The sequence below is a fragment of the Falco punctatus genome (genome assembly GCF_963210335.1).
Source record: "Falco punctatus genome assembly, chromosome: 17".
NCBI lineage: Eukaryota > Metazoa > Chordata > Aves > Falconiformes > Falconidae > Falco > Falco punctatus.
Window position 1 is genome coordinate 654,938 of NC_137597.1, and position 25,043 is coordinate 679,980.

The 25,043-nt window shown below is 49.0% G+C and overlaps 1 long non-coding RNA gene across 1 annotated transcript in view; it reads right to left on the reverse strand.

The window, feature by feature from the left end:
* LOC308054511 overlaps window positions 1-23,894 on the reverse strand; it is a 112,312-nt gene extending 88,418 nt beyond the window's left edge. Inside the window, exon 1 of the long non-coding RNA XR_013924130.1 lies at window positions 23,885-23,894. This is a non-coding gene — a long non-coding RNA (uncharacterized lncRNA). The remainder of the gene's footprint in view (window positions 1-23,884) is intronic.
* Window positions 23,895-25,043: the final 1,149 nt, after the last annotated feature.

Genomic DNA, 25,043 nt, shown 5'->3' on the forward strand with positions numbered 1-25,043 from the left:
ACGTCTGCTTTTTTAGCCTCAGTTCCTATGGAAATGGAGCTCAGGTGATCAAGAGTATGCCTGTTCTACACTCCCTGAAAGTTTTCAGCCATGAAGCAGTGGCTAGCAGAGTAGAAGGACTGAAAGACACAAGCTGGCAGAAGTTTTCAGAAAGCTGCTTACCTGGTAGAGGATGAACATCCTATTCACAGTCCCATTGGGGAACCAGCTGTGGCACGAACTCATGGTCTAAGAGGCATGAGAAATTCCACATGGGAGCTCACCCTAAAGAAATAACTCCATAGAAAAAGCCTTGTCACACAGGCAGTTACTTCTTCTTCTGCAGTGTCTAACAAGACAGGCCATAAAAGTTATACACAAAGCCCTACTAGATCCTTTTCCAGCCAGCATTCACTGATGGGAGAACAAAAGACAAAAAAGCACACATGCCTTCCCTGCCTTTGTGTAGCTGTTAGTGTGTGACTGGCTGGTAAAGCTCATCTGGGTATTAGGAACAGGCTTGTCGCAGGGGCACGCAGGTCTGCAAGGGCACACCAACGTGATAAGAAGCAGGGGAAGGTGCTTGAGTCATGCCCTCAACTCACGTTAAAGCCTAAACGGCTCAGGTCAGCAGGTGCCTGGGCTATGCTGACAGAGACCAGACACCCTCCTGGTCCTCTTCATTTCTAGGGTGCTGGAAACTACCATTCCTCAAACATCCTTAGGCCAAAGGACCAAAAACACGATGACAGATTTGGAGGGAGAATCTCAGATGCTGGGAAATCAGATGATTTATTCCAGTGCTTGGGGAAGTCCAAGCAGAGGCTCTGTGGAGCTCCTGTGTCCAAAGCTGGTGCATGACCCACCTGCGAGGCTCATCTCCCTTCCTCTGCACCTGCCCTTGGCTGTGATTGCAGATACCTCTGTGGTGCATCCCTCAGCCCGCTGCTGCCTCTGGGACCCCCCTCCTGACCGTGCTGCAAAGGCTCCCTTTGCTCTGGCTCCCAGCCCTGCTGCTGCCCTCCCTCCTCCTGCTGCTGCTGGTCTGCCACAGCCGCCTGGGCACCCAAATTGCAAATCCGAATCAGCAGGAAAAGCCCTAACCTGCACCGTTCCCCAGCAAGGACAGCTCCCTAAGCTTGTTCATGCCTCTTCCCAGGCAGTGCCAGTACAACAGAAATAAGCAGTCGCGGTGGCTACTGCTGCCAGGAAACTGCATGTTGTAACGACTCTGACTTTAAAACCCTGCCTGACACTGTCCCTAGAGCTGTCCCCAAACTGTAACAGTTGAAAATAACTGTCCTCCAAGCTGACTTTCTAGGCTGACACCAAATTCAGAATTTCTCCCAAAAGATGTTCTTTAAAACCAGTGCTTGCATAGTTACAAGCAAAAAGCAAAGTGCCGCAGCTGGACGCTGGCAGGACGCAGCCAGGAACAGGTAGCTGTGATGCAGAGATGCCAGGCACTGAATCAGGCACCCTGGCTGCTGTCACAAGTGTGGAGAGAGAGACTGCCCCTTCTAGGGCGCAATTCATCCAGCCCAAAAGCAGGTGTCTCAAACTGGTCTGGTGAACCAGGCCTTACAAATTCCTGGTTTTCCCTCCCCAAGCACAGAAAGGCTGTAGACACCCACCTCAGACAGTGACAAGTGTGTTACAGGCATTTACACTCAGGTGACAGGAAACATAATCCTCACCCCAATCTACATCTTAGTACAAACAATGCTGCCTTTTGAAAATATCTACACGCAGGAGACAATAAGCCATTAATCCCGGAGACACCAGAAAGACAAAAACCAAAATTAAATTAGAGATGAGATGCTGAAGCTTTAAAAAGACAGCTAAACATTAAATTGCATTTTAGGCCAATGGCATAATCTCTGGCAACATCAGCTAGGCAGCGGGTGTGCTGGGACAAGTTCAGCTCTAGCATCTCCCCTGGTACCCCTGCTGCCTGGCTGCAGCTGTGGTCCTTTGCCTGACAGCAGATTATAAACTCTCCGGGGCAGGGACCATCCTACCCTTCTCTATTTCTATACCGCCTAACACAAGGAACCTTGTCACCTTTCTCAAGTTGTGACAAGGGCGCTAACAGACAGTGCAGATGAAAAAAACCCCACCAAAGAATAACCCCGCCTGGGTGACAGGGGCATCGTTAGGATGTCTCTCCTGAACTTGCCCCATTTCCCATCCTTGTTACCCACTGACTAACGGGTCTCAGGGCACTGACACTGAGATCAGAAGCCACTGGCAACTTGGCCCTCAGCAGCATGTCAAAATCATGGACATACGCAGACAGACATGCGGCCTTCCTTATGATAAAGTAGGCAAATCCCGATATTAAAAGGATTTTTTTAACAAAACAAGCAGATCAGGACACCAATACACTTTCAGGAGGAAATAAGCTTTTCCCCTTCTGCAATAAGTGTCAGCCTCGGGCAAGTAAGATCTGCAGTCTCCTTTCAAGCTCACATAGGTTGCAAATATCAGCACAAACCTTATGATGACAGTATTTAGCTCAATCCTGGCTCTGAGTTCTTCATTCCGCTGTTGCAGCATGGTGATTTCTTCTACCAGTTTTCTAATTTTTTTGGCCTGCAACAAAGGAAGGTTGGTTAAGTCTGAAGGAAGCCCAACACTTGATCCAAGACAATTTGTTCTTTATCTCATTTGTCCCTAGACCAACTTCTAAAATTTGAGAATATATGGAGACGGTCATCTTGACTGCAGCTGACGCTTAGAGATCTGACTCACACCACATCATGCTGGTGAAGTGGGGTCATCAGCAGAGCCCTGAGTAGGGGCAGAGCTGAACTATCCCTTACTTCTAATGGAGGAGCAGGAGGGTCTTGGTCTTGTCCAGCGCAAATAAAACATCTTCCTCAGTGGTGCCCCCACAACTTTTATCCCCCAGGAGCCAGCAGGACCAGCCGTTGTTCTTGGACAGGGAGCTAGTGGCACTTGGGGACCATGGGGATGCCCAGTATGGAAAGGGCACTGTGGTGTGAGTGGTCAGTCTAGCAACGAAGGAGGAGTGCAAAGCAGTATGATGTGCATCATCCAGCTCAACTAACCTCACCGGACACAAATCCTCTAGGACTGTGATTCCCCAGTTACGGGGAGCAAAGCGTTACCCAACAGGGCGGATTACACCCAGCAGCAGCCTTAGCCTGGTGCTGCACTCACATGAGGTGGTCTGCGCTTTGGAGACACTCCTCCCCACTGCTGACAGTGTTGGCTTAAATGACAGGCTTAAACTAGACATTTAACTATAAGCTACAATTAAGTGAATCCTATCCCAACTGTAGGTAGCTTTTACTCAGGGCAGGTCGAGGACAGAGTTTGAGGATGTCGATAGCAGCGTATTAAAACATCAGTAAGATGTTTATAGGCAGGTACCACAGCCTCAGATGCCCTGTTTTTCCCAGTTTTGAATTTGGCATACTTAATCACCTTAGTTCTTAGTTTTCCAGCAGTTTGAATTTTGCTGAATTCAACACTTGGAAGAAAACAAGATACCACAGGGTACCCTTATCTCTGTGTGAGCTTGGTTATTGAATTTCCCAATCTTCTATAAAGAACCAAAATATTGTGCATTGGAGTTAGCAATAACTCACATCTTACAGCAGAGGCATCAGGTTTATGCAGTGGCTTCCAGTCCATGCATGTAACCATAAGGGATACTCCCGATTCTCAGACATTCTGGCCTAACCCCGTATGCTATGCTGGAGCAGGACAAGGACTCTGGCCCTGTTTTGAAATGCTCTGAGAGAGGAATCACTGTCATGGGCACCTGCTTCCCTAATAGTTTTAGCAAGTAGTAGCTATGACAGCACGAAGCGTGGGAGAAGACCTGTGCATCTCCTTCCCTCTCTGCTGCAACCCTCACCCTATACCACTCCTCTCCTGCCACCTGCATTTCCAGCCGCCCTTTCAGCAGACGAGGAGCCAAGCCTGACCCTGTGTTTGAAATGCCCTCCTCCTCCCTCATGAGGCACTCCATCTTTCAGAGCATGTGGAGATGCCCTGTAGATGTTCTGGCACTTACGACGGTAGATCTTTCAACAGAATGCTGTTGTGCCTTTGGACCACAGTAAATTCAGTGTTTGACTGCCATAAAGGGCAGGAGCAGGACTGTGTGCTCGTATCTGGCTGATTAGCAAAAGCAGCTAAATGACCAGGAACTATTTAAGCTGTTGTTTGGGTGGGTTTTTTTCCAGTCTAACACTACGATGCGCGTTTCCAGAAGCTGGCTTAGCTCCAGGAGCGGCATGCTGGAAGGAGCACAGTTAACAAGCCTCAGTTGTAAACAGGCACTTTTCTCTACTCAAGCATCTGTTCAGCAAAATAATCACCAGAGTTCTCAAATTTCCCCGTAAACAGAAACAAATCTTGCTGAATGCTGTGCTGAACCAGCTGTGGTGTTGCCTCATCCTGCCCCCACACTATGCATGTGCTGTCACTGTAGGTTATGCCTTACAAAATGAATCCCCTTTCCAACAAAAAGTGTAATTGGTGGTGAACTGGGGAGTTCTTTGATATGGACCCACACACACAAAGAATGAGAAAACAGCATAGGCTGCAGCAAAGCATTACTTTAGGGTTAGAGAGATCTTTCCTAGCACAAGCCTTGCTAGGGACTGCTTGCTGAACATTGCTAATTCATACTTGCAGCTGGGAGCGCCCTAAATGCCTGCACAAGCAGCAGCAAGACACACATGGCTCAGCCTTCCTCCAGTTGCCCTCTCCAGCCCTGAATGGCTACCTGACTCCCGCAGGGATGTACGGTGCAGGCTGGTGTACAAGATGAAGCCCTGGACTACCACAAAGTTCCCCTTCCTCCATTCTTCCTACACCACTTGTGTCACTGTCTAACATCATAGGCTGAGCAGGTATTGCATGGAGAAGTAACACGGATCGATGGATGTGTGGGAGAAAGCAAGGGTGTCATGGGTGGGTGAAGGGATGGGAAAAGATCCCAATTTCTGAGTGAAAATCTGAGACGTGGTATATTAGAAGCAACTCTGTAGGCTGACAGTGGAACACCACGCTATGTGGGCATTTATGAACTTCTTTGTGTCTCGCCCCAGCCTCTTGTGTTTTCTCACCTCTTTTAAGTTCATCTGCTGTAACCAAACTTTTACTTTATTACTTCTGTGATGCCTCCTCTGGAGGGAAAATGACAACTCACATTTGTTTCTAGCTCCATGATCATCTTTTCCTGCCAGCCAATCTGCTGGTTCTTCATTTCCAGAACACGTTTTAAGTTCTTCAAATCATTTTCTATGTGCAGATATGGAGCTCGTACAATCGAGCAAATATACCAGCAATTAGGGTATCTGTAAGCCATAAATGCATCTTCAGCCGTAAGGTACATTTTCCTCAATGCACCCAGTGGTTTAGGAGTCCCAGTGATGTGAACACCACCTGGACGTGGGCCTCCACAGCCCATCTGAACCCTGATATTCTCTCCTAGACCACCCCTCTGACTGGACAGCCTCATGGCTAGAAAGATGGGATGCCAGGTTGTCCAGCAATTTCATTCCTGCTCGTAGCGTGGGAAGAGCATGAGGTGCTTCATGCTTGTGCAGGTATTTTGGCTTGGGACAAGTACCAACATAAAGCTAAGGAAAGCAGACGAGGGGGCCGGAGGTGAAAATGAGTGTTGTGCCTTGCCTGCACCCCTGCACCACAGCGCCTGTTAACAGAGATCAGATCTGCTGGGAAGAAGTTCCTCCTCTGCTCAAGAACTTCAGATGTAGGGGATATTCGAGTTCAACTCACGGGCCAAGGATGCTCTCTGAATTAGACTGATGTTGTTGCTGAGTTAAACTCTTTGGACTCTGCTGGTGTAACTCACTCCAGTGAACTGCCTGGTGGTACTTGCCATTAACATCACCGTGGCACAGCAGAATTTGTCCTTTCACGTAAATTAAATGCTGTGGCAGAGGGTGAAAGGGACTGTTGCTATTTGTTTCCCATGGCCAGGCCTGTTTCAGAGATTTGCACTCCTTTCGTAAGGAGTTTTCTCACCTAAAAACTCACTGAGCCCCTTGCTTACCCCACTGTTCTCATTCTGTCCCCTTGATCATGTTGATACAACCACCCATGGGGTTGTGCTGTGAACCAGATGAAATGCCCTGAGTTAAAAGAAAACTTTTGGGGGGTCATTTCAGGGCTGTTTCATTTCAGATAGATAACTGCAGCGTGTGTTTACTTACACACTGTAAAAAACAGCACATCCCCAGCAGACAACAATTGAATATATACTTCATACGACAGGGCTGTTCCCTGCAAGTTCAGGAAAAAATGAAAGAACGCAGGGATACCAAAGAACTTGGTTCAGAAGGTACAAAAAAAAAAAAAAAAAGAAATCTAAATGTGAAAAAAAATTAAGAAAAAAGAGAGGAAGAAAGGAAAGAAGAATAGACAGCAGTAAGGTCATACTAGATGGAGTTAACAAAATGTTTTGGAAACAGAGCTACAAATGCTGGATGAAAGAATAAAGAAAAAGAAATAAAATCAGAAAATGATGGCCCTAGACTAAGATTTCTGACTCCCCCTCAAAGTTCAAGATCTGGGGCGGGATCCTATTGCTATCCACTGAATCGTGTGATGTGAGTCATACTTAGTGATGGATCTTGGTGACTGTAGAGTTACAGTTGCCATTTACCTGCAGTTGTTCCTTTTTGTTTTCCTTCAGAGCCTCTTCAGATCGCTCTGCTTTGGCCTTAGGAGGTTGGTTCTGAAGGGTGAGGGTGTCTGTCTGGTCCTGGAGGGGAGACACACCAATGAACACACCAGCCATGCTATCACCCCTCTTACACTCATACAAGTCAATCTGCGCTGAGAAACCACCAGGGGAGCTGAACAAGGCTTAGAAATCCCTGCAAGGTGGTGTGTTGTTACAGAAGGCCACTGGAACACCCAGTGTTTTGATAATCCAGTGCCTCAGGGAATCTCAAATCCCTGTAATGCCTGCAGCTGGCCGGCACTGTGTCCTGGTTTCAGCTGGGACAGAGTTAATTTTCTTGGTGGCTGGTGCAGGCTTGTGTTCTGGATGTGGTGTGAGAACCGTGTTGACAACATGCTGATGGTTTCAGGTGTTCCTAGGTAATGTTTATACCAAGTCAAGGACCTGTCAGTTTTTCAGGCCCTGTCAGCAAGAAGGCTGGAGGGGCACAAGAAATTGGGAGGGCACACAGCCAGGACAGGTGACCTGAACTGGCCAAAGGAATATTCCATACCATTGAACGTCATGCTGAGTATATAAGCTGGGGGAAGAAGAAGGGGGAGACGTTTGGCATTATGGCATTTGTCCTCCCGAGTAACCATTAGTAACCATTATGCATGACGGAGCCCTGCTTTCGTGGAGATGGCTGAGCGCCTGCCTGCCGATGGGAAGTAGCGAATGGATTCCTTGTTTTGCTTTGCTTGCGTGTGCGGCTTCTACTTTACGTATTAAACTGTCTTTATCTCAGCCCACCAGTTTTCTCACTTTTACTCTTCCGGCTCTCTCTCCCATCCCACTGGGGGGTACTGAGCAAACGGTTGTGTGGGGCTTAGTCGCTGGCTGGGGTTAAACCACGACACGCTGGCTGGCACTAGTTCATGAAATGTCTTTGATGCTGAATCACCCCAGCACCTTCGGCTGGATGAGATACAACCATGCTCTTCCTTAAGAAGCTGGCGTTTGTAACAGAGGCATGAAAGAGATTATTTGTGTGGTCCCTAGAGTCTGAATGAGGTGGCAGATATCCCATCCCTGCCTCCTTCACCTTTCTAGGCTTCTAACATGGTGACAAGCAACAATGAGTTAGCGGTGTGGACTTCAAATGACTGTCGGTTCATCTCAGAGTTACACACAGAAACAACGCGTTATTTTAAGCAGTCCTATTTCTGTTACGATCAAAGGCATTCCTGTTAACTCTCTCTATACAACACCTGTAAACACACAGTTGCTGTGGAACTGATATTCTTATCTTTCATGTATGTCATTTCTTGGCTGTAACATTACATCAGTGCTTACTGCAAAACTGCTGACATGCCTTGAGCTGTCACAGCAGCATGAGGAAGGCAGTGACAGTTGCTGCGTGCAACAGTATGTGCTAGTCAGGGCTTTTAAAAACTGTAATTAATGTCTGCCTATGAAATCAAACAAAGCTTGCATTATTTGCTGCAGCACCTTTACTTGTTCACATGAGATTTTTCAAACTTAGTGTGAACACCAGGGGCATGCTTCTGCTCTCCACTTCTTGGGAATTCTTCATCTAGAGAGTGCAAACAGTATGGAGTTATCAGCAGGACTGAAAAAGCCAAGATGAGCTTGGTGTTAAATAGCGGAATGGGGGACACACGATGTGGCGGGCTGACCCTGGCTGGCCACAGCCTGACTGCACAGCAGGGCCAGCCCTGGGACATCTCTCATCAGTGACTGCATTGCTCTCCAGCGGGAGCGGAGATGTCTCTACAACGTGGGACCAGCTCCCCCACACTCGGGCAGCAGGGAAGAGTTTAAAGCACAGGCACAGGGCCAGGCAGGGAGAGGTCACCATTCCTGAGCCTTGGGGTCCCTGCCGGAAGGTACCGTGCAGACAAGGTGATGCTCACAGCCACCGCAGGTGCCAGAGCCCTCCCCACCACGCAGGGAAGAGCTCAACTGTGCTCCTTGGGCTGGGCCAGCAACCAGCAGGGTCAAAAGGACATTTCCTTGCTTTATCCAGCTGCCTTTTCATCCCTTTTGGTTTGCCCTCTCTTCCCTTTCAGACAGTATCTTGCTGAACCAGCCAAGGGGAAAGGCAAAAGACCGAGGGGGCACCTTTGCTGCTGGATCCCAGTTTGGACAGGCAGAGGACAAGGGGTACTATAGCTGGTAAGAAGCAATAGCCTGGTGTGCTGGCAGCTGGTGAGGGGGCTGGGGCTGCCCCGGCAGCTGCTCCACCACATCGTTACAGGAGTGGGAAACAATGAAACTGCTAACCTGGAGTGACAGCGGCAGTTTTTCAAAATTCTCTTCTAATTGTGCCTTTTCCAGATGGTGAGCAGCATTCAGTTCTGGGGAAGATGCACAGACATGACACTGCTAGGTGAAGCCCAGCAAACCACGGTCCGGGAGTGCAGACACTGTGAGCCAAGCGCAATTCACGATGCAGTTCTAGGGCACGGAGGCCCAGTTGGGAAACTGATAGCAATATGCTCTGCGACCTTAGGTGAATTCCTTTGAGGATCAGGATTTCCTCATCTTTCACTAGTTGCAGGTATCTCTATATCTATGTGACCAGATTCTGATTTTTCAGAACTGCACAGCATTCCTGGCTCCCAGGGCTCTGATCTGAAAAGGGTCACTTTGACCCAGCTCAGGGCGAGTATCCCCAAATCAAAGATTTTTAAATTTTTGAATTAGATATATTTAAAAGCTTGGGTTGCAAGTTCTTTGGGGAGAGTGAGATGGGGGCCAGCAACTCAGGATGCAAAAATGCAGATGACAGTGCTTCTCCAGGAGCTGTGGCAGATGACCTGGGAGATTCATTCCATTAGTGAGACCGACAGAGTCTGAAGGCAAAAAAGTCCTCCATTTATATTACACGATCAAAGGTTTCACTGCTAGGACAACTCACCCTGGACTCAGTAACAACCAAAAGTTTAATAACCAAAGTGGAATAAAGTTTGATCTCCAAACCAGTGACATCAAACTGTCACTCAGCACAGCAGTAGCACCTAGCTTTTTAGGATACAGACACTCTATTTTTGGTGTCTTTACCCTCAGTCCCATGGGGTTCTGCCTTCTGACCATTGCTCACTAGCCACAATAACAGCAGCAATAACACTCATGCTCTAGCACTCTCCTTACAGCACACTAGCCCGCAGCTGCTGCAGCGCCTTCTCCATGCACAGGAGGGCATTTCATAGCCACGCCTGGACCAGGGAGCACAAACCGGCCACCAGACCCTTGCTAACCCACAGCCAAGTTTTATCATCAGAGAACACCCACACAAATGGAAGGGCAAGGATATCCTCAAGCAGGGAAGAGGAGCCTTTTATTATTTGCAAAACTGTGTATGTTGATTTAGAAATGGTATGCTAGATACCATCTCTGCCTACAGGAGAGGGGAATAAACTGTTCTTAGTTCACGTTATGCTCCGGACTGTGTCTCTAATTAACGCAGTGCAAAGCTAAGCAGTATGGCTCGATTTAGGGAATGTTGTGGGAAAACCTAATAAAGCTATTTAAAAATTAGACCCTTAAACTTATGTGTAAAGCAAAAGAGAGAGACCGTACAGGTAACTGTTAAACGACAGCTAAAGCATGTACAAAGACATGTATTTAGATACTGAACTGGTAGGGAGGAAACAGCTCTGTCTGCAGCGTCAAATCCCACGGGAAAATGTAACACAAAATAAAGACAGCAGTGCGGAGGGGCAGATTTGCACTAGCTTTGGTCTATCAGCATGGACAGACTTTAGCTACTGAAAACAATGAGTCTTGTTTTTAGAAGCAGTGTAGTAGGCATTTAAGCACCTAAATTCAGAGATGTTCAGTGAGCTCCAGCCTCCTGAGCACCCAAGGATAAGGCTCTTGAGAACAGTCTGTGTGTGAAATGAGGTGGAGTTTGGACTCTAGGTTTAGTGTTCCATGGAGAAAGCCTTATCTTTGGCCCAAAGATCTCTCAGGTAGTCTCAGTTCCAAGTCAGATGCTGTACATGCTGCACGTACCTCTCCTCCTTCCCTAGCGTGAACCTGATGTGAACCTGGTGGTCCACCCCCCATGAAAGCACTAGACCAACACAGATTTTCTGTATCATCTATTCTGGAAGAAGACAATCCAAGCTCACACAATCTAGAGCATGAATTCCTGCTCTGGAACAGCTCTGTAGCCATTGGGCTGTCTTTGGCTTACTTTGAATCTTGCAGGCTCTCTCCTCCAGCAGTTCTTCCATAATGGTTCTGTGGTTAGCTTCCAACCATAACATTGCAGCTCTACGTGCAGCTATGATCTTCTGCATCTGTTCCAGTGACAATGAACGGAGACATGGATGCACAATTAGACATCTTGTGGCACACTGACAGGCCGCTTACTTAAGAGCTCCAGTGAGCTGGAAACAGTAAAGGGATCTACTGAGTGTGACACCAACACTTCCAGCACCTGAGCCGTTTCTATTTATTATGGAACAGGCATGCTGAAGCCTTGAGTGGTAGTCTGTAGTCACCGCTGGTAGCGGTTTTGTTCTTTTAACTTAATGGCGATAAAAGAGGCACATAAGAAAGCAAAAAGCCAAAAAGCCCTTAAGCAAAGAAACCATTTATGATATGTTCATAAATATCAACAATTCATTAATCTAAATTATACTAATGACCTGACTCCCTCTGATGGTCAGATAAACAATCAGAGTTCTGAGCCATCCTTGGTTTTGTTTGCACGGCACTTTGCTGCAATGATCTTTATTGTAAGGTCTTGGATTAACTCCCATGAAAAGTGCCTATGAATTATTCATAGTTGTAAAATATTTATTTCTAGAGAAAAATTGGAATTGTTATCAGTGGGTAGGTAAACCAAGTTGCAATGTATCACACTTTTACTTGAAAAAGAGTATCCTACACAGTCATCAATACCCAAATTCCTGAGTCCTCTGGAATCATGCATTTTTAGTCCACACCCAGTAAGCTGATGAAAGATAGGAACAGCACTTTTTTGAGTGTAGACACCAGAGTTTTCAGGTTGGTGTGAAAGTACGAAAGATAATAGTGAAGCCACAAAACCTTTTTCCAATCTCACATTGGAGGCTGAGAGAGGTCCTGCTGCCACAAACTGCCCAACAAACTGAACCACACAGCACACGGCACACACCCATCATGGGAGCAGGGGATGCCGTTGGAAGAGGGCTGTGGGCAGCCTGTGTTCCTGTGCCCCTGCTAGGTTTGGGACTCCTTCAGTACATTGTTTGTTACTAGACTTGGCTAAAGGCAAAGCAAGATCCCTCATGATGGTGCTTTGACATGTTTCATTAAAGAAAATCCAGTCAGAAACGGTTAATCTGGTTAAGTCAGTGGTCCAGAGCAGTTTCCAAGTGCAATTCATAAGTTTGCTTTTCTGGGTTTTATAAACACAGTGATCTTCTTCCCTACATTCAACACATTATCTGTGATATCTGGCAATGCAGAGGATCAAACTATTTTACTTTTACAAGGAAACAGTTGTTTGTTGCAAATTGACTTGACTTTAAACAGCTTTTATTTCTCACTCTTATGTTAAATAATGGTAGAAAGTTACTGCAGCTGAGCATGTCTCTGGAATAAAGGGTATTTCACTGTATTTAACTGTCAAACGTATGTGTTAGATGACCCACCAGAACCAAAATTTCCAGCTGTACTGGAGAAAGCGTGCTCTTAGAATGAAAGGCGGGCATTTAACATGAAATGTAAAATTATCCAAACTGTTTTTCATAATGACGCGGGAGACAACCCAGTGGTGAAGAACCCTTTGCAAAACAATGGGGACTCAGCCTGCTGCTGTACTGCATGAAAGAGCAGGGAAAGGAGGGGCTGACTCAACGGGCTACCAATGGGATAGGGACTATCACCTGACTTTTCCCAGAGCATGATCTCCTTGCCCATGATGTCTGTGTGCTGAAACCTCATCAGCATTGCCGTGTTCTTTACCTCACCCTTGCTTAGGTCTTTATTCAGACACTAATTGCTTCTCAGCTGAGCAGCACCCCAAAGGAATGATTATGCTCAACTCCAACACCTTCAGAAGGTGAAGGGGTTTCCTTTTACTGCCACCATCTTTGGCAGGTTATTTAACTATAAAGCCAATTCCATATGTTCCAATTCCATATGGTCTGCAGGGATTTTTCTGTCTTCTGTGTGTTTCATACCCGCATCCTAAATGACTCTTTCTAACATTCCAGTGTGACCTCTCGGTCTGCAGTTTTTTACAGGAGATAGTATACTTGGCACTGGGAAGCAGATCTCTTGGGTATTCATTCCAGCTTCACCCCTGACTTACCCTATAGGCTTGTTCAACTCACTTATTCTGTGTCATGGACATTTCTGGCTGTAAGAAGAACCTCAGGTGGGATTTTGAAGGCTTGACAAAGTAAAATCAAGAGGAGGCTCTAGTGACAGAAGTTCAGTACGCTGGCACGCCAAACAGCTTGAGGTGAGCAGCTCAAGTGAGAAACGCTGGCAAGCCAGGATCACAGCCTTCACTTGGCAATTTTGCCCTTCGCTGCAAGGAGATACGAGGGAGACTGGGATGCACTGGCACACATGACCGCTTTGTAAGGAGTTTGGCTCTCATGCTCTGCTCTGCTGGAAGAGCTGCCTCACCCCCGCAGAGACAGCCGAGCCTCCAAATCCTTTCAACCATGTAACCAAAGAAAAAACCAGCTATCTGATATTAAACTAAATGGTGACTACAGTAAAACAGGGTGCTTTCTGAATGCTTTCAAAAGCATTAGAGAGATTGGAAAATTCTGGTTTAGAACACAGAACCCGATTTGACAGCACCCTCTAACACATCTTTGAAAATCAATGCACTAACAGAAAACAGTAGGTTGTCTGGGACAAACAGCCCAGTTACATGAAGCCTTTCTGCTGCACATTACAAACTGCAAATCAGTAACAACTACAAGGCACAGCAATTAAAATAGGTAGAGTCCAGCAAGAGCTCTTCAATGCCCTGCCACTGAAGAGCCAAACCAAACCGCACGGTGGCACGCAGGGCAGCAGGCACTCTGGGGCACAGGCTGGGATGCCGTGTGTCTGTCCAACACAGCTGCCTGACCCACATGCCAGCAAGGACCACGCTGCACCCAGCCCCAGGGTACCATTGGTGTTACACAGTACATCTAACACCGGGCAGCTGTACACGAATGACATCAAACTGCCACCATCTCAGTTTGTATTTGCACTCCCATCCCAGGAGTGTCTGTGCAGAGGAGGTATTTACTGCCGCATGCACAAGAGCAACGGCAAGGGCAGGCAGCGCAGCGATCTCCTGTTACCGAATGTGCTGCTGTGGGACTCCCAAACAGGCAGTCAGTTAGATCCCTGGCAAAGTTCTCCAGCAAAACCGCCCCTGATTTGTATCCACCTCAGCTGTACAAACACGGTGTAAACAGAAGCAGAGCGGCTCTTTACCTCCAGCACTGTATGTCCCTTTCCTTCCCATGTCACCACCACCTGCAAAAGCACTCACGGAAATGAGCAAACCCCACGCGCCAGAAAGAGGCAGGGCTTTCAAAGGAAAGGAGGGTATTCAATGGAAGCTGCAGATGTGCCCTGCCTGAAGAAGGCACCACTGGCAACCCCTCCTCTGTGAGAGCTGGGGAGATGCAGAGGGGGCAGGAAGGCAGGTGTCGGGGGAGTAACTAGAAGCCCTGGTTTGCTATTGCTGCAGTATCCCTGGCTGGGGGACAATAGAGCTCTCCATGAAATGACAATCAACCAAAAAAATTCAGAGGGGCACAGCAGGGAGCACAAGCTGCTGGGCGTCAGCAAAGGGCTGTGCTCAGATTTTCTGCAATAGGTGAGAGCGTAAGGGCACTTTAAATCGGAATGTGTCCTGAATCATGTTAGGAAGAAGACAAAGAACATATCCTGCTGGGAAGATCATTAATGATTAGGAAAACTATATGATTAGGCTACTATATTAGGTTATTATATTAATGATTAGGCTGCTATAAATTTGTCTCAGGTTAGAAAAGGCCAGGAATCTTTAAAGGACACTACAAAAAAACTACATTTAAGAGAAAAGGCAGTGTAGTAGCAAATGGAATTAAAAGGAGTCCTAGAAAGTAAATCTTTCAGTAATAAGCAAGCAAGGCTAAAAACAATCTAGGGCATAGAAAAGATTAGTTCAGCCGCAGGACACACAGCAGATAGGAGAGCAAATTAGTTGTCTTTCCAAAATGTAAACAGAGAAAAAAAAAACAAAAATCCAGAGCTTAACGTTTCTCTTTATTTTTCCTGCATCTAATTTTTAACTGTTAAGAGAAATAACACAAAAGCTTTATTTTTGCTAATGCAAGGAAACTGGAATCTGGAAGTTAAATTAATCCTTTACACACTGTCATTTGGGAATTATTTCTCCCAGATCCATGGGAGACACTTTCTAGAAAGTTTTGCTGTGAATGGTGTGATTAACTGAGCTGAGTTGAGATCCTTGGGTGCCTAAGGAGGCCCAGGCGATACTGGCGTCATTCTTACTGTGTTATGGGAAGAAGCCAGGCACACAAGGCTGGGCTCCTCCAAACAGCCAGCTCTGTACTCTGCTGAGTGATGCACAGGGTGCTGTGTGCCAGGATTGCAGAGTCCCCAGCCCTGACCAGCTGCATTAGGCTCAGAATAAAATGTAGTGGATTGTTTTGTTGCTGCTTGCTAGAGTTTTTATTACTATTATTAATTAATAAAAAGTGGTGGTTTTTTTATTAAAAAAAAAAAAAAAAAAAAAAAAAAAAGATGTGGATGAATATAGCCTGGTATGTTAAAAAAGAACCTAGCCCTTCACACAGATTCCCAAACCAGCTGTCTTACAGGCACAAGGTTTCCCCTTTTGGGGGAATATCACCGCATCTGCCCATGCCATCTGTTTAACTCACTGGAGCAATTTTAAGTGTTCTTGACAGACTGCCAGGACTGTGGCCCTTGAAGGCGTCTGCACAGGGAGATATTGGAGATGGGGCTTGCAGAAGGAAAGCACCCACCCAGATCACCAGCTCCTACTACTTGAAACAAAAGCCATCTAAAGCAAGAGAGCTCTGTACAAATCATCACCAGCACCTACGGACCAGCAGAACTCGGTGGGGTTGTTACTGTTCTACTTACATGAGGAAAATGAAAAGCCAGTAAAAAAAATGACAACTAGGAGAAAGAAGTTGTTAAAATGTTGATCCTCCATAAGAAGTATTACAGAATCCTTTTCTTACATTCTGTTTTATCTGAGATAAGGTCTGTGCTACCCTTGAGGACACTTGGTGGCGAGACTCTCTCCAAGAGTGGGGAATCACCACAGTGCCAGCTTAAAAATGCTATCCCGTAACTCCAACTTCAGCACGGACACCACCCCACCAGGACAGCGGGCCTCCTGGCTGTCTCCCACCATGCTGGGGCCGTGGTTTCCAGAGCAGCCTCTGGGGCTACCTTGAGCAGCTGCTGCTGGCACGGCTCAGGTGGCTTCCCTGTCACTTGCCTGCCCTGCCAAGACTTCTTGCATTGTATTGTATTTTGGTTAAAGCTTTCCGACTGCTCTTCGGGACCTCATATTTATGTTTCCCGGGAGGCCAGATGTGCAAGGCTTGGCCTCAGTGCCAAGGTTCTCAAGTAGTCCCTCTTTCTCAGAGGGTTCTTCTAGGACAGCAGCAGCACATGAGTCCTGATCTTCCTCTTCTGCAAAAAAGGCAAGGTGTAGTTTTGGCGTATCATCATAGCAGCCTTATGGTCTCCTAGATGCACGGTGAACTTACAAATTCCAGACATTTTGTGTTACTGCAACCTGCTTTGTCAGTGTAACAGGTTTGGACTGGCCATGTTCCTGCTACCAATGGAAACATGACATTAGTACAAAACGAAAAAGCCCCTCCTTGTTATCATCAGTGTGGCTCTGCAGACAACCAGCACTTCAGTGTCAGGGCAGCCGGGGAAGTGGGAATGTCAGCACTGAGGGAAACCAAACGTTACAGCAGAGCAAAACTGGCTCTGATGTGAGAATGTAAAGCTATCGGGTCCAATGCCGAGATTCACACAGATCCAATGTCAAAACATCAGTTAGAAAATTCAGAAGCACCTGAGGAAAAATCCCCCCAAACAAAGCTGTAAAAAACCCCAAATTAACAGGACATACCATTGAATTAATCAAGCTTAGTTAAGATTTACCTCAACTAAGTATTTGAAAGAGAAGACAGGGTAAGCAGGAATCTTTGCTGCGCACCCTCCCCCCCAGTTTTGTGTCCAAAAGGCTAAACATATCAAAGGAGCTTAGCAGGTGTCCTTTTCTAGGCCACCAGCTGGAGTAAAGCCATTGAGGGTCAGTGACTAAGGGCCAAATCCAACCAAAGTCTGAAAAGACTCGGCAACTGGACAAGTGACCCAGCTGTTGCCAGTGGGTGAAAAGGACAGAGACATGTACAGATTGTGCAAATACGCAGCATTTCAGTGGGGCAGTTCAATGGAAAGTGAGAAAAAAACTGCTTTAATGTGATTTCGCATTGATTTTTTCTAGCCAAAATGCGAACATAAGAAAGTGGATTTTATACACAGTTGCATTTATTTTTAAGGTACTTTTAATGAAAGGTATATTCCCCTATTGCTTAGAAAACTACATGAAACAAGTCTTCCATTGGCTGCATCCCAAGAAATGCCTGTGACACTGAAGGAACTTCCTTGATCCTCCGACGGGGCGACAACAACGACTCCTGCGCGACGGCACAAGCACGGGCTCCTCCAGCGCAAAGCAACAAATGGCTCCTCCAGGGCGCTGCCACCATCGGCTCCTCCTCGGCAGCGTAACAAAGGGCTGCTCCACTGCGGCACGACGAGGGGCTCCCGAGGCGCTTTGCCACCAATCGCTCTCCTGCGGCGCTGCGCTACCGGGGGCTCTCCAGGATGGCTTGATGACAATAAAGCACAATTAATACCATGCTTGAAATACAATACAGAACACAACAGATGTAAAGTACCACACAAACAATGCATTACCAACAAGACAACCGAAAATGCAAGTTATACCGCAGCACACACAAGACTATACAGACCAGACCCACTATAAACACGATGCATAAAACACAAGACAACACAGACAATACAATATACAATACAAAACAAACCACAGCACAAAGCGCTACCTACCGTGCTCCAACGTGGAACAGCACAAGGCTCCTACAGGGACGAGGACAACGGCTCCCAGGGAACGGTGCGACCAACAGCTCCTCCAGAACAAACCCATCAAGGGCTCCTCTGCAGTGGTGCAATGAAGGGCCCTCCAACACACGGCAATGAAGAGCTCCTCCAGGGGAGCACGATGCAGGGCTCCTCCAACATAATTAGACACAGGTGCCCTAGCAGACAGGGCAAGGAGCGGCACCTGCGGGACGGTGCAGCTAACGGCTCATCCGCTGCGGCACAACAAAGGGCTCCTCCGCCATCGAGCCATCAGGGGCTCCTCCAATGCTGCACCACCAAGGGCCCCACCAGCATGGCACCACCAACAGCTGCTCCGCTGCACCAAAAGGGCTCCAAGAAGAGCTGGGCATCAAACAAACTGCTCCTCCGGCGCTCCCTGCTAACCACTACTCTGCTGCGGCGGCACAAAGCCAACCTCTGGGGAGGCGCCAAGACACGCTCCTCCAACGGGGCGACAACAAGGGCGCCTGCGCAACGGCACAAGCACGGGCTCCTCCAGCGCAAAGCAACAAATGGCTCCTCCAGGGCGCTGCCACCATCGGCTCCTCCTCGGCAGCGTAACAAAGGGCTGCTCCACTGCGGCACGACGAGGGGCTCCCGAGGCGCTTTGCCACCAATCGCTCCCCTGCGGCACTGCGCTACAGGGCTGCTCCGGGGCGGCGCCACTGGGGGCTCTCCAGGAGCAACACTATCAGCATCTCCTCTGGGGTGGTGTGAGCGCAATGCAACACAACTCATACCACGCTGGAAAGAACAGACTTGAAATACAATACGTCATACCATGTATTACAAACAGCCCAGCAGAAAACACAAGACGTACCATAGGATACAAAATACAACCCTACGCACACCATACCCACTAGGCAGGAAATACAAGATACAACTCAAGAGACCCTCAGTACAATAAGCACTAAACCACGCAAAACCAAAACAATACATACAGCACAAAATACAGTCCAGATCAGATCATGCAATACTCAGTAGACACAGGACTGCGCAATACGGAACACAAAACCAACCACAGTACGCTCCACCATGTACCCCCCGCCCTTGCTACAACCCATCCCCGACAAAGGACATTGTACAGACCACTTAAGAGACACAGAAGAAGATGCCGTACAATCAAATACACCAAACCAAACGCCATACAAAAGAGCAAACGCAATGATGCAGCGATGACAGGCTCCTCCGGTGACATCTGGCAAAGGGCTCCTCCGGGGTGCCGCCATTCAGGGCTCCTTCAGCGCCGGGCGACGAAAGGCTCCACAGAGACGGCCTGGGCTGTGTGACGAACATGTCGTCCTCTGGGGCTGGCACGATGCAGGGCTCCCCAGGCTAAACAACCCCAGCTCCCTCAGCCTCTCCTCGAGACACACACCACGGAAGAAATCGCAGGAGCCAGGTCATTACAAACCATAGCGCATGTCACAAGACATTTCCAGAAACAGCGCACAAAACCAGACGCAAAATACAAGACAGGAAACAGAATCTGGGCGCAAAATACCTCAAAAGACAATACGTACCAGAAAATACAGGCAAAACAAGACAAAACCCAGTAAAAGACACACAACAGAAGGTACTATGCAATACATATAACATACAACAGAAAACAAAACACGAATGCGTACCATCAAAATCATCCTGCACAATAAAAGACAGCACAAAGAATACACAGAATACTCAACAGACAATAAAAAATACTCTACAGAAAACAAAATCCATTCCATGCAATGTATACCATACAGCACACACTGTACAAGAACTACGACTCCATACACACAATACATATGCTACAATGCAAAATACAAGTACCACAGTAGAAAAATACAGGCCAACTACAATGCGACACCATCCCAGAACGGACAGGAGATACCACAGGCAGGGACCAGACCCACAGTACCTACCGTAGAGTACGTACCAAATCACCAGCGTCAGGAAGATCTCCCGTGGGGCACTGCGATGCAGGGCTCCTCCAACACAAGTTGACACAGGTGCCCTAGCAGGCAGCACGAGAAGCGGCTCCTGCGGGGCGGCACAAAGAAAGGCTCCTCCAGGGCTGCGCAACCAAGGACTCCTCCAGAGCGGAAAGACAAAAGGGCTCCTCTGCCGCCAAGCCATCAGGGGCTCCTCCAATGCTGCACCACCAAGGGCCCCACCAGCATGGCACCACCAACAGCTGCTCCGCTGCACCAAAGGGGCTCCAAGAAGAGCTGGGCATCAAACAAACTGCTCCTCCGGCGCTCCCTGCTAACCACTGCTCTGCTGCGGCGGCACAAAGCCAACCTCTGGGGAGGCGCCAAGACACGCTCCTCCAACGGGGCGACAACAAGGGCGCCTGCGCAACGGCACAAGCACGGGCTCCTCCAGCGCAAAGCAACAAATGGCTCCTCCAGGGCGCTGCCACCATCGGCTCCTCCTCGGCAGCGTAACAAAGGGCTGCTCCACTGCGGCACGACGAGGGGCTCCCGAGGCGCTTTGCCACCAATCGCTCCCCTGCGGTGCTGCGCTACCGGGGGCTCTCCAGGATGGCTTGATGACAATAAAGCACAATTAATACCATGCTTGAAATACAATACAGAACACAACAGATGTAAAGTACCACACAAACAATGCATTACCAACAAGACAACCGAAAATGCAAGTTATACCGCAGCACACACAAGACTATACAGACCAGACCCACTATAAACACGATGCATAAAACACAAGACAACACAGACAATACAATATACAATACAAAACAAACCACAGCACAAAGCGCTACCTACCGTGCTCCAACGTGGAACAGCACAAGGCTCCTACAGGGACGAGGACAACGGCTCCCAGGGAACGGTGCGACCAACAGCTCCTCCAGAACAAAGCCATCAAGGGCTCCTCTGCAGTGGTGCGATGAAGGGCCCTCCAACACACGGCAATGAAGAGCTCCTCCAGGGGAGCACGATGCAGGGCTCCTCCAACATAATTAGACACAGGTGCCCTAGCAGACAGGGCAAGGAGCAGCACCTGCAGGACGGTGCAGCTAACGGCTCATCCGCTGCGGCACAACAAAGGGCTCCTCCGCCATCGAGCCATCAGGGGCTCCTTCAATGCTGCACCACCAAGGGCCCCACCAGCATGGCACCACCAACAGCTGCTCCGCAGCACCAAAGGGGCTCCAAGAAGAGCTGGGCATCAAACAAACTGCTCCTCCGGCGCTCCCTGCTAACCACTGCTCTGCTGCGGCGGCACAAAGCCAACCTCTGGGGAGGCGCCAAGACACGCTCCTCCGACGGGGCGACAACAAGGGCGCCTGCGCAACGGCACAAGCACGGGCTCCTCCAGCGCAAAGCAACAAATGGCTCCTCCAGGGCGCTGCCACCATCGGCTCCTCCTCGGCAGCGTAACAAAGGGCTGCTCCACTGCGGCACGACGAGGGGCTCCCGAGGCGCTTTGCCACCAATCGCTCCCCTGCGGCGCTGCGCTACCGGGGGCTCTCCAGGATGGCTTGATGACAATAAAGCACAATTAATACCATGCTTGAAATACAATACAGAACACAACAGATGTAAAGTACCACACAAACAATGCATTACCAACAAGACAACCGAAAATGCAAGTTATACCGCAGCACACACAAGACTATACAGACCAGACCCACTATAAACACGATGCATAAAACACAAGACAACACAGACAATACAATATACAATACAAAACAAACCACAGCACAAAGCGCTACCTACCGTGCTCCAACGTGGAACAGCACAAGGCTCCTACAGGGACGAGGACAACGGCTCCCAGGGAACGGTGCGACCAACAGCTCCTCCAGAACAAAGCCATCAAGGGCTCCTCTGCAGTGGTGCGATGAAGGGCCCTCCAACACACGGCAATGAAGAGCTCCTCCAGGGGAGCACGATGCAGGGCTCCTCCAACATAATTAGACACAGGTGCCCTAGCAGACAGGGCAAGGAGCAGCACCTGCAGGACGGTGCAGCTAACGGCTCATCCGCTGCGGCACAACAAAGGGCTCCTCCGCCATCGAGCCATCAGGGGCTCCTTCAATGCTGCACCACCAAGGGCCCCACCAGCATGGCACCACCAACAGCTGCTCCGCAGCACCAAAGGGGCTCCAAGAAGAGCTGGGCATCAAACAAACTGCTCCTCCGGCGCTCCCTGCTAACCACTGCTCTGCTGCGGCGGCACAAAGCCAACCTCTGGGGAGGCGCCAAGACACGCTCCTCCAACGGGGCGACAACAAGGGCGCCTGCGCAACGGCACAAGCACGGGCTCCTCCAGCGCAAAGCAACAAATGGCTCCTCCAGGGCGCTGCCACCATCGGCTCCTCCTCGGCAGCGTAACAAAGGGCTGCTCCACTGCGGCACGACGAGGGGCTCCCGAGGCGCTTTGCCACCAATCGCTCCCCTGCGGCGCTGCGCTACAGGGCTGCTCCGGGGCGGCGCCACTGGGGGCTCTCCAGGAGCAACACTATCAGCATCTCCTCTGGGGTGGTGTGAGCGCAATGCAACACAACTCATACCACGCTGGAAAGAACAGACTTGAAATACAATACGTCATACCATGTATTACAAACAGCCCAGCAGAAAACACAAGACGTACCATAGGATACAAAATACAACCCTACGCACACCATACCCACTAGGCAGGAAATACAAGATACAACTCAAGAGACCCTCAGTACAATAAGCACTAAACCACGCAAAACCAAAACAATACATACAGCACAAAATACAGTCCAGATCAGATCATGCAATACTCAGTAGACACAGGACTGCGCAATACGGAACACAAAACCAACTACAGTACGCTCCACCATGTACCCCCCGCCCTTGCTACAACCCATCCCCGACAAAGGACATTGTACAGACCACTTAAGAGACACAGAAGAAGATGCCGTACAATCAAATACACCAAACCAAACGCCATACAAAAGAGCAAACGCAATGATGCAGCGATGACAGGCTCCTCCGGTGACATCTGGCAAAGGGCTCCTCCGGGGTGCCGCCATTCAGGGCTCCTTCAGCGCCAGGCGACGAAAGGCTCCACAGAGACGGCCTGGGCTGTGTGACGAACATGTCGTCCTCTGGGGCTGGCACGATGCAGGGCTCCCCAGGCTAAACAACCCCAGCTCCCTCAGCCTCTCCTTGAGACACACACCATGGAAGAAATCGCAGGAGCCAGGTCATTACAAACCATAGCGCATGTCACAAGACATTTCCAGAAACAGCGCACAAAACCAGACGCAAAATACAAGACAGGAAACAGAATCTGGGCGCAAAATACCTCAAAAGACAATACGTACCAGAAAATACAGGCAAAACAAGACAAAACCCAGTAAAAGACACACAACAGAAGGTACTATGCAATACATATAACATACAACAGAAAACAAAACACGAATGCGTACCATCAAAATCATCCTGCACAATAAAAGACAGCACAAAGAATACACAGAATACTCAACAGACAATAAAAAATACTCTACAGAAAACAAAATCCATTCCATGCAATGTATACCATACAGCACACACTGTACAAGAACTACGACTCCATACACACAATACATATGCTACAATGCAAAATACAAGTACCACAGTAGAAAAATACAGGCCAACTACAATGCGACACCATCCCAGAACGGACAGGAGATACCACAGGCCGGGACCAGACCCACAGTACCTACCGTAGAGTACGTACCAAATCACCAGCGTCAGGAAGATCTCCCGTGGGGCACTGCGATGCAGGGCTCCTCCAACACAAGTTGACACAGGTGCCCTAGCAGGCAGCACGAGAAGCGGCTCCTGCGGGGCGGCACAAAGAAAGGCTCCTCCAGGGCTGCGCAACCAAGGACTCCTCCAGAGCGGAAAGACAAAAGGGCTCCTCTGCCGCCAAGCCATCAGGGGCTCCTCCAATGCTGCACCACCAAGGGCCCCACCAGCATGGCACCACCAACAGCTGCTCCGCTGCACCAAAGGGGCTCCAAGAAGAGCTGGGCATCAAACAAACTGCTTCTCCGGCGCTCCCTGCTAACCACTGCTCTGCTGCGGCGGCACAAAGCCAACCTCTGGGGAGGCGCCAAGACACGCTCCTCCGACGGGGTGACAACAACAACTCCTGCGCGACGGCACAAGCACGGGCTCCTCCAGCGCAAAGCAACAAATGGCTCCTCCAGGGCGCTGCCACCATCGGCTCCTCCTCGGCAGCGTAACAAAGGGCTGCTCCACTGCGGCACGACGAGGGGCTCCCGAGGCGCTTTGCCACCAATCGCTCCCCTGCGGTGCTGCGCTACAGGGCTGCTCCGGGGCGGCGCCACTGGGGGCTCTCCAGGAGCAACACTATCAGCATCTCCTCTGGGGTGGTGTGAGCGCAATGCAACACAACTCATACCACGCTGGAAAGAACAGACTTGAAATACAATACGTCATACCATGTATTACAAACAGCCCAGCAGAAAACACAAGACGTACCATAGGATACAAAATACAACCCTACGCACACCATACCCACTAGGCAGGAAATACAAGATACAACTCAAGAGACCCTCAGTACAATAAGCACTAAACCACGCAAAACCAAAACAATACATACAGCACAAAATACAGTCCAGATCAGATCATGCAATACTCAGTAGACACAGGACTGCGCAATACGGAACACAAAACCAACTACAGTACGCTCCACCATCTACCCCCCGCCCTTGCTACAACCCATCCCCGACAAAGGACATTGTACAGACCACTTAAGAGACACAGAAGAAGATGCCGTACAATCAAATACACCAAACCAAACGCCATACAAAAGAGCAAACGCAATGATGCAGCGATGACAGGCTCCTCCGGTGACATCTGGCAAAGGGCTCCTCCGGGGTGCCGCCATTCAGGGCTCCTTCAGCGCCGGGCGACGAAAGGCTCCACAGAGACGGCCTGGGCTGTGTGACGAACATGTCGTCCTCTGGGGCTGGCACGATGCAGGGCTCCCCAGGCTAAACAACCCCAGCTCCCTCAGCCTCTCCTCAAGACACACACCACGGAAGAAATCGCAGGAGCCAGGTCATTACAAACCATAGCGCATGTCACAAGACATTTCCAGAAACAGCGCACAAAACCAGACGCAAAATACAAGACAGGAAACAGAATCTGGGCGCAAAATACCTCAAAAGACAATA